Consider the following 11,627-nt stretch of genomic DNA (forward strand, 5'->3'; position numbering starts at 1 on the left):
TGCATAATGCGCAGTACAGTGAACACATCATGCACAGCTAGCTCAGAGACGTAGACATGAGCAAATACGGACTCGGAACTTCCGGTTCCACGTTGCCTGCCTCTCACACTATTGATCGGGGCTCACACGGGTAAATACTCGTAATTCCCCATAGAGACGTGTGTTAACATTCAAATTTCAAAAAATTCTGTAAAATAGCTGCATTGGAGAAATTCCGGTGTTTCATCTTCACTAACCTGGATAAGTGAGATATATCCTTTCATCCATCAAATTTCCAGGGTGGGTTCTTCTGCTCAAATTCTGTCCAAATGGTCCGCAAAGCCAGACTACGGTTCTTGTCACTCAAAAAATCACCTATTTTCCGTACACGTACCCTTAGTCCCCTCAATTTCCATCAGAAAAGCTTTCATCTTCCAACCAAAGTGCAGTTTGTAGAGGAATTCATACTCAATATTTACAGCTACAGCTATTCAGTTTTTTTGCCAAACTACATCACTGACTTTTTATTGATTTTTTCTTCAATTTATTTTGGTATCTTTGGTACGAATTTGTGAAGGGGTCTCGGACATTCCATTTTATTTACAGGTGTGAGCCCTACAGTATGATTACTCCTGCTGGATCTCGAGTCACCCGTGTGTAAATTCATAGGTTTTGGCATTACTTTTATAAAGTTTTGAAAAAAAATAACAGTTACCATGTAGTCGAGGGGGGGGGGCAATGGTGGGGGCGGATGAATGAACATTTTTTTTTTCACAAGATTGCATTAGTGTGGAAAAAAAAGTCTATCCATCGCGCACTGTGCTTGCCCAGTTTTACATATGCCCAAGGTAGCAATGTTTTCTTCGTTTTGTCCTATTGTATACCACTATCACCAAAGATCCTAGGATCTTTGCTTAACACACAAGCAAACCTAGATTAGCAATAATTATATAGTAGGCCTATACAAACGCCTTGATACACCCTCTAATTGGATATGAGAGTTTTATCCCTATCTAGGCCCTATAGGAAATTTTTCTGTTTCATAGAACGATCATGGAAATAAGTGAATGTATACTTCTGTTGTTACAACGGATCTTAAAGACACTTTACGAAATGATTAAGTTGGTAGAGATGCGTGAAATGAAGTAGGGGCCTAACTGTTGGTATGATGTAGATAGGCGCTCACCAGACAGTCAATTACTTTTATTGGCTCCCTCAGATGTTGGTATCAATTTGTAGTTCTGATGTAGACCTATACAGTATATAAGGGCCTACATTTCATTATACATTTTATGGGATCAACTTTATGCAATTGCATGTCTGCTTACAAAAATCAGATTATTATGATTATAGTGAGCTAGCAGACGAATAGACTATCCTACTCTTGACGCCCTCCATGACAGGTGAAGATCAGAGCCCAAAATTTAACAAACTGTTGTAGCTCCATATTGGTAATGACATTATTATTGGATCGTTGGCGTTTTCTCTGTTTTTCCTCTCTTTTCGTGATTTGGGCCCATCACTCATATTTAACATTGCTTTGAAGAAAAGAGAGACAGACAGACAAAGACAGATAGAAAGACCTGCAGACAGACAAACGGGGGGGGGGGGGGGTAGCAAGATTCCATGAGCCTATAACACGATCTATGAGCTCGGCTTCAAGCTGCTGCATGGGCCAGTAATTATTGCCTAATTTTTTAGCTTCAAGCTGGGCCAGTAATCATTACCTATAGCTTTTAGCCAGGGGCTCCATCTGTCGTAAATAAAACATGCAGTATATAGCTTACCTATACATACGCGCGTGTGGAACTCAAAGTAACATCCAAATCAACCGCAACATCCTGCATTTTCGAGGTGAGAAAGAAAATAATGATGTAAACAAACTTTTGATGGAATCACAGCTCAGCATAAACGTTCTCCAGTAAAAAGTGAAATCATTAAAAGGATACCTACATGTCGTGATGATTGATACGTGCTACAACATCTAAGTTTGAACGTCGTAGCTGTTGGGGCAGTGTACATCCTACGAAAAATGTGTCTCTTTTGCATGAACAGCCGTCATTTCACCTATTGAAGTCCACATTTCTTTGAGGATTTAGTATAAAGATAGGGTTTATATACCCCCATCATGGTGTATACAGCACATTTCCAACACTCATACTTGTTTTTCACCAGAATAAAGGCATTCTAACTTGTTTTCATTGTACATATCGCCTTTGGGAACTTTAATAGATTCATTGGGGGTTCAAAAGATTTTTTTTATAATGCTGATGACACCCAGTTTCGTTTTGAATGTAATCCCGCAGATTGTATATCCTGTATCGATTACCAGAAGGAATGTTCGATATTCAAGTAAAGGGCTAAAGATGAACAGTTTCCAAGCAGAATTTCTCCACGTCTTCTCTTTTTCGGGTACCGTCAGAATCCAAGGTGGGTATAGTCTCTAGATTTCTATGGTACCGTACAATAAAATGCAAAACAGAGTTTGTATAAATTTAAGTGTTATTTAGGACGAAGAATTGCTCATGAAAAAAAAAAATGTTTTATTCATTCAACGATAATAAAATTCACGAATTTCTGTATGTTTTCACTTCATTCCTCTAATGCTTTATCAGTAATAATAAGTTATGTCAAGGGGCTGACGTTCTATAGGTAGCCCTTTCATCATGGTTAATGTATCGCCTGTTTCAGCAATCTCTTTATAACGTAATGCTTCCTTTGCAATAAAATAATGAAAATGAAATCATGTATCCTGATTTATGCATCATAATGATAAAAAAGCTAAGGTAACATCAGATGTCCAAAACGTAGAATCAGACCTGCCACATGGCCGGCGGAACAGTGGGGGCTGTGGGGGCTGTGGGGGCTCGGGCCCCCACACTTTTTGTGCATCATACAAAGGAATACATATACAAGGTGTCATCATTTTGGGCTCCCACACTTTTTTTTTAATCCCGGAAGTACGTAAGTTGCACTAAATAGAAATAGTTCAGTTCAGTTCAGTTCAGTTCAGTTTATTCACCATCAATTTAGGAGTATACAATAAAAAAGATACACAAAGATACATAACTATACAAAATAGACAAAAACAAAGCAGAAAACAATTAAACTTAATAGTGGGAACCCCAGGAGAAGCAGTGCTTATAAATAGGGGCCCCAGTAATGCTTAAATATTAATATACATGTAAAACAAACAAGCAAAAGAATTAATATACATTTCAAGGTTGTACATTTGGTTTGGTGGGAATGGGAAAGGGAAAAACAGCATGCATATAATCATATATGCACAGATACCATGGAAAACAACAGCGAAAATCCAGGAGAGATGAAAGAGAGTAGAAACAAGATGAGTATGATTGGAAAGGTGGGAGTATATAAGCGATAGATGGACTGTAGACGTAGTGCTCGGAAGCAATGATTTTCATTCATGTGATTACAAGTGTGACTACGATGACAATAGATTTTTTTTTGTCAATTTCCCCTCGGAAGGAACAAATTAAAGGACAATCTCTTAAATCGTGATAAAGTAGAACTATGCTTTATATCTTCTGGAAGAGCATTCCATAGTTTTGGGAATTTTACTTGGAATGAGTTCAGGGCTAATGTTGTGCGTACCTTTGGTTGTCGCAGTGAGTTTTTCTGACGGGTATCATACAAATGAACAGTACTATTTAATACGAATAAATCATTAAACACATTTGGTAATAATTAAAATAGTGAGAAGAAAGAAGATGGCAACTGACCATTATGAAAACGAAACATAAAGAGTGAATTTTGCACCAAAAAAAAAGTAATATCATTTACCTTGAGTGTTTTTAATTCTGCCAAAAAAAAAAGGATCTGAATGGTCCGGATAGCCTGAGTTGGTGCATATACGTATAGCTTTCTTTTGTAGAAGTAATTTTATTATCAATGTGACTTTTTGAAGTTGCCCATACAATGGTGCAATATGAAATGTACGATAATATCAACGAGTTATATAACATAAATAAAATATTCTTAGGGACACAATACTTAAGCTTATGGAGTATACCAACGTTGCGAGACACTTTATCAGAGATGTATTGCACATGAGTGTTCCATTTCATATTTTCAATTATGTAAATTCCGAGAAATTTGATACTTTCTTTTTGTTCCAATGGTATACCATCTACCATAATATTCAAATATTGCATTTCATTTCTATGCTTCTTATTATGAAAACAAATAAAAGTTGTCTTTTTTAAGTTGAGTAATAATCTTTTACTCTTAAACCATGTAGATAATTTCAGTAATTCAGTATTAAGAGTTCTTAGGAGGGAATCAAAATCAGAATTGGAACAGAATACGTTGGTGTCATCGGCAAACATGATCATGATATAATGCAGTAACATAGATGAGTTAGAAATATCATTTATATACACCAGAAATAGTAGCGGTCCCAATATGGATCCTTGTGGGACGCCATATTGTATAGGCAATACTTCAGAGTTAACATATCCATAGTACACATATTGCTTTCTATTCGATAAGTAATCTTTGAAGCAATGGTTTACCATGTAGATAATTTCGGCAATTCAGTATTCAGAGTTCTTAGGAGGGAATGAAAATCAGAATTGGAACAGAATATGTTGGTGTCATCGGCAAACATGATATATTGCAGTAACATAGATGAGTTAGAAATATCATTTATATACACCAGAAATAGTAGCGGTCCCAATATGGATCCTCGTGGAACGTCACATTGTATAGGTAATACTTCAGAGTTGATATATTCATAGTACACATAACTATTATTGCTTTCTATTCGATAGGTAATCTTTGAACCATTCTAGAAGAGAACGTTATCAATTTGTTCCCCGTGTTCTATTTCAGTTTTAAGATAGTTACATTTCGTCAAAGCACTCCAAATGCATTCATTAGATGTAAGGGGCGTATCATAGGGCTTATACACTCAGCAAAAAAAAAAAGAAATCAAACACTTTTTCGAGGTCATATTTTTCATAGAGGATTTTGGTGAAAATCAATGTATTATATGGCATATTAAAGGTAATTTAATTGGCTATCAGGTTAGTAGTTTAATACAAAAGTAAACTTTACGCATGAGTGAACACATTCATTTTAGTCCGCCAAGGCACAAAAGTAAAAATTGCAAAATTTGATAGGTTGTCTTTCATTTGGCAATGCCCTTCAAGATAACAATGACAACAAAAAGCCAGTTTAACACAATGAGAGACATGAATAAAATAGCAAAAACAAGTTTTTGTTCTCTTTATCTCTTTATAACTTCAAACAAAAAGAAAATTGGAAACTAAAGGGGAAATAACCATTTTTTGTCAGCTTAAACTTCAAACGACATAGGAAGTAATGACATAAAGATGATTAAATAAACAGAATTTCTTTATTCTACTCTTCTTATTTAGTAATTTAAGGATTCATGAGATAAATTTAAGAACCAAATATTATTTACGATTTTCCTAATTTGAAAACAAATTGAAATTTCTACCATTTCTGTGAATATTGCTTCTTCTCTTATTTCATTGAAATATGGGTTTGACCTAAAGATTCTTCATTTTTCTTTCTTATTTTTTGGCCTTTATTGATATTTGGGCTTCAAAGATATCATAGAGATCAAATGTTTATTTTTGCAACTTAATTCATGTATCTAATTGTGTTAGATTTATCTTTTGTTGTTATTGTTATATGGAAGAGCACATGCTCATGAATAACAACTTGTTCAATTTTGCAATTTTTGCTTTTGTGCCTTGGAAGAAAAAAAGAGAGATGTTCACTCATGCGTAAAGTTTCCCTTTTAATAGACCTACTAGGCTGATAAACAATTAAATTACCTTTAATATGGTATATAATTCATTAACTTTTAGCCAAATATTCTATGAGAAGTATAAACTTGAAAAAGTGGTTACTTTCTTTTCTTTTTTTTTGCTGAGTGTATATACACATAACCAATGATTTCATCAATTTGCATCGTATCATTTATTCTTATTGAAGTATTGCTGTAGATTCCAGATGTTATCAAACAATATCATGCCACACGGAAGAGAAAGATGTACAAAAGGTATATAAAAATGAATGTGAGCGACTGCGGGTTCTGTACCCTTCGTATGGTAGGTATAGGCCTACGTACGAGATACAAATTAGTAAATTTGTCGAACAAAGTGTATACCATTGGCAGTTTGGAGAGATTGGTAATTCATAGTACAGTCCACACACCGGCCTCCTACCCGAGTGAAACCAACAGAGTTCTCAATCTTTTCTTCCTTTTTTTTTTTCTTGAAGGGGAATTAATCCCAAATATATGCATGTGGATTGCAGCAATATTAGTAGAACACATCGATGAAAGTTTGAAGAGAATCGGACAATCGGTTAAAAAGTTATGAATTTTTTTTTAATGTGTTGACGAGACCACTGGATCAGAATACTACTACAGATCATGACACACATATGGGCTACCATATATAAAGAAAGTATAAAAAATCCACAAAACATTTTTTTCATATGAAATGTACACATTCCCTGAACTTGTTACTGACATGAGGGTGATATCATTCCCCCTGCTTTCTGAAAGAGGTAAGTATAGTGCTCTTTCATTTTGCTAAAAATTTTGAAAAAAAAAAATGTTCTTTTAAATATTTTCTTTATATGGTAGTCCATATTATGTGATGTCATGATCCGTAGTAGTCTTCTGATCCTGCGGTCTCGTCACCAAAACTTCAAAAATTCATAACTTTTGAACGGATTACCCGATTTTCCTCAAACTTTCACGGATGTATTTTACTAATATTGTTCCATTCACTCACTTGACGGTATTTTGAGGGTTATTTCCCCTTTAATGAAAGTAATCAAGAAATAAGACCCTGTCCACAGAGAAATTCAAATATTACTCTGTATTTCAGTGACGATTTGTTATTGCATAAGCTTATAAATAATGAAAATATGACATAACTTAGGGGGGCCATTTCGGTCAATAATGAAATATTACGACATATAACTTAGTGGGTCGTATAAGTCGTCCATTCTTGTAATTATCCTACGCCTAGATTGGTAAACCGACTATTTCTTTTCAGTGAAAATACACTTTGACTTTTTATAACCAAGCGACCTAAACGAGACATTGTAAGGAGCCTGAACCTGAACGATCGACTCAGAGATGTTCGGGTTTGAAGTCTGTTTTTTCCATATCAGAAATAAAAAAGAAAAACAAAAAGATGATTTCTTCGATGCGGGACTCATTTTGTTAGGAAGTCATCAAATGCTAGTTCCTTCCCCGTTCACTGAAGAGAAAAGTTAAAAACAAGGTTGTTTTTCTATCTAATTCTATCTAAATTTAAGCTGAATTATGTATTTATTTTGGAGCTAGCGCCATGAGCGCCTGACTTGGCGGATACCGGCGCTATACAAGACTTCATCATCATCATCATCATCTTACATGAAGCAAAATTTTAAAGACGCTACGGTGCACCGCGATGTAATTCCCTATTCATAATCATTTCGATTGTCATTAATTTTATTGGGTTATAGACAGGACTGACCTTTCGGATGGTAGTCATTTGCATTTCAGAATGGAATGACAGAAATATGGAATAATCCTGCTTTGCTTGTGACTTTACTTGTAAATTTCTGTTCTTTTAGTTATTGCTGTTGGTGCTATCAGCCAGACATCAATCTTAGCTCGGAAACCTTAGATCTGATTATTTTCACCACTAAGTGCTTGAAAATGCTGATATAAAGACAGATATAATGAGAAGTGTTAAACGCTGATCTACGAAGAGACATTTTTCGTCACGCTCGAGAGAGTCAATGTGAGGCATAGTCAATGTTCATATCAAGGTGAGAACAGCGTCAATAATGACATTTAATTAAATCATAGAACAGCTGTACACCTAATGATGTAATAATGGCAAGCGATATTGCATGATTATTATCGATGGTGCTCTAAACAGCATTACAGTGTAATTTTTTTTAAAGTGCGAAGCATGGGTTCTGTGTTGTCAAAGTGTTGTCAAAGTGGCATTACATGCAATTTCCCAAAGCTCAAAGATGACGTGCACCATGTGGGAATTTTTCAAATTAATGTCAGCTCCGAAGATTTCTTGCCAACATATTTTAGTCTCCTACGGCAGTCTGCGCATCTGATGATTGTCCTATACAGTATATGCTTTCTCTTTTGTTTTTATCGATTCGTAATACTTCTAAACCCATGAATTTTTCCATTCCTCTTACTCCCAAATTCTAGCCTTCCAATACATGATGATCGCTGATTTCTCAGTTTTTTAGAGTGGAAATCGACTTGTTTTGTCTATTGGCGATTGCGACGGGGTCATTGACCTTGAAGACAGGAACTTGGTTGTCTCTTCATTCAATATCTGGCACTCTGGTATAAAACCTTTAATCACATCTCTTGACGCAACGGGTATAGTCGTTTCCATAATACATGTCTATACATGTATGTTGATTTTTTACACTCTTTGCTTTGAATAGCTCGCCTGTATAGTATTGATACTCCTTTCTGAAGCGACACAGTCCTTTACCTCTGACAATATAGTTTAGCGTTTGGTATTTGCCTAGTTTTTTAATGTTAGAAACTGTTTAGTGTAACGTTGCTTTATACTCTCGATAAAACTTTCAATAACTTACAGTTCACTTGGTGCGAGCATAAGGACCTGCAGTTCAGGCCGGCAAATCCACAAAAGTATGCAACTTTTCTAATGTTTCATTACTCAATATGAAAATCAGCTAATTTAATTTCTTTATCTGAAGTCAGACTATCCTTATCAGCGTCTAGAGCAAGGCAGTATCGAGCCCAAATGTGAGCAGGTGGTGAGTGACATTGTGACCATGGTAAAGTAGCAAGGAGTAGACTTTTCATTAGATTTCCCGTACAATCCGAGGCGACAGTTTCATCTACGCTGGACGATGTAATAAGATCATAAAACGACATTTAGATATGAGTTAGTCATTAAAGGTCCATTTATTGGCTGCACCGGCTACTGATGACAACGCATATAGCAATGTCATGATCAGTAAGTATTGCGTACATACTTAATATGAGAGAATGGACTACAAAGAATCCATGTCTGTCCACCCTTTATATACTAGTATATAGTTTACCCGTATTCAAAGATATTGAGTTGACTTACTGTACCTGTCAGCGTGTAGGCATTCTTTTTTTCCCCTTTCCTTCCATTCTTTCCATCTATTCTGTCAAGTCATGTCATGTTGTTGTTGTGTTTCTCATGTTTTGTTCCGTCTTGTCTCAAATTATATTTGTGCTAAGTATTTACAAATGAATATTTCACAAGATTTGTCTTTGAGTGGTTCACAATATATAAGATTGCTTTTTAGTGGACCATTCAATTCTTTTTTTTTTCTCAATTGAAGCATACCTTTGTATTTTTTTTTGTCAGTATACATGCATATATTTTTATCTGTATCATTTATCCTTTGCAAAGTCGAATGTATACGTTTATGATACAATTCCTGATTTATTCTGTGTTATGTTTTGTTGGAAAAAGAAGAATGAAAATAAATGAATTGAATTAGATTGAATTGATATGAAAATGAAATAAACTGAATTAAATTGAATTGAAACCTTTCGGGCTCTTTTGGAAATGGATCATGATGGTATATTTCATTCACAGCAAAGATGTCACAGAATGGAGATGTCATATTTCATTGTTGCTTAATGATTACATTCAATCTGAAATAAAGCTGAAGGCTGTTCCATTTTTTGTGTTTCTCGTCAGGAAAGCGAGAAGGGAATGACTCTGAAGAGTGGGTGTAACTCTTAAAATGATGGAGTGGAGTGCATGACATATAAAATGCTTATCACGTGGTAGTGTATATTAGAAGGGCTTTTTTTTTTCTTTCTTTCTTTTTCTTTTATTGTAAATCAGTTACACGAATGATCCGGAATGGAACATCTGAGACAGAGTGGTCAGACACACTCCAACTAGCCTACTTCGATAAAATTACATTGTACTCTTAGCTATACGTCTTTCTCTGCAATCACCACTGACACATGATAATACAACAGGGGCTCAATTTGGCGTCATGCGTCTACTATTCAAAGGAAAAACGTTTCCATAGAAACTAATAGGTGCTTACTCAGGAGAATTTTCTTTTTTTATTATTACCTTTGGTGACCTTTTTGTACCAGAGGGATATATGTAATATATTATTGAACTATCATTTCTGTTTAAAAAAAAAAATCTTATTTCTCTGTTTTGTGTGAGCTTTGTTATTGACTTTGCTGTAAGTGAACACAAAACATTTGTTGTAGTCACACAATTTTCCTCGCTGTTCCACATGGCTAAACATTTTACTCACAAGATAGCAGGAACAACTGTGTCATTGGCATTAATAATTGTACAGCCCTAACACGATTTGAAATCATCATGTTTCTTTAAAAAGGTTACAGAAAGCCGCATTATCTCAAAATTAATCAACAATCAAAACAATATCCTGCATATATTGCATCATAAACTTTGGGAAATATAGAGTATGTTGTGGTGTTCCTGAGTTTACAAATGCAGGTGTCAGTAACAAGAATTATGTAAAGCACTTGACGCTGGAGTCAATGTTGTAAATAGTACAGAAATTATAACTTTCCACTATTAATGAAATAGGGAATATTGCAAATATGTGAGATTATAGTACGCAAGTGGAGTCTTTACCCCTGCCTTTCAAGTAAGAGGTTGTCTATTTTCGTTTAACCCTGTTTATTTTCTTTGTTCATTTTTTCTCGTTGTCGACAGTATAAGCTTCGTTTCGGTAGACTGGCTTCCTAACTGGCCCACCCCCCCCCCCCCCCCCCCCCCGCCTTCCTCAGATAGATTGAATCTTACTCGAACCGTAATTGCCACTCTACACATCATTCCATTTCTTTTCTTCTTCTTTTTTTTTGAGAAAAAAAACCGAATTGCGATGCCGATTTCAAAAATAAATAAAATAATCGTTTAATCCTGTTTATTTTCTTTGTTCATTTTTCTCGTTGTCGACGGTATAAGCTTCGTTTCGGTAGACTGGCCCTAACCCCCCCCCCCCCCCCCCCCCCGCCTTCCTCAGATAGATTGAATCTTACTCGAACCGTAATTGCCACTCTACACATTATTCCATTTCTTTTCTTTTTCTTCTTCTTTTTTTTAAAGAAAAAAACGAATTGCGATGCCGATTTCAAAAATAAATAAACATTTTTGTTTAAGTATTTGCATTATACCAAAGGATTTTAAGCATTTCCCCCACTCATTACATTGTTGATCATGACGGATGTAGCCATAAGGACTTCGTAGTAGTAAGGGAATTAATGTCATGTGTATTAAGCTAGGTCTGGATGAATATAATCGATGCGAGTGTCCGTGGGTGCTTGTAGCGACAGGATGTGGTTATCTGCGCTTAATGTGACAACATTCCTTATTACCCAATGAATCGCTATGCCTTCTTGAAGAGGGAAAAAAACTCAAGCTTACAGACCTCTTCATAGTCATGGATCAATCCATGTAAAGGAGAACACGTGTGAGAACTCATATGGACACGACTGTGGGATGTCACTGTACTATTGTAGTAAAGGACATCCACCTCTCATAAAATGGGGGAAAAGATTGAAGCGATGGGGAAAAACATAGATTGGTACAAGAAAGAATTGCAGTTAT

The sequence above is a fragment of the Diadema antillarum genome, unplaced genomic scaffold (genome assembly GCF_040938485.1).
Source record: "Diadema antillarum isolate AM-2024a unplaced genomic scaffold, OU_Dant_1.0 scf00000141, whole genome shotgun sequence".
NCBI classification, from domain to species: Eukaryota; Metazoa; Echinodermata; class Echinoidea; order Diadematoida; family Diadematidae; genus Diadema; species Diadema antillarum.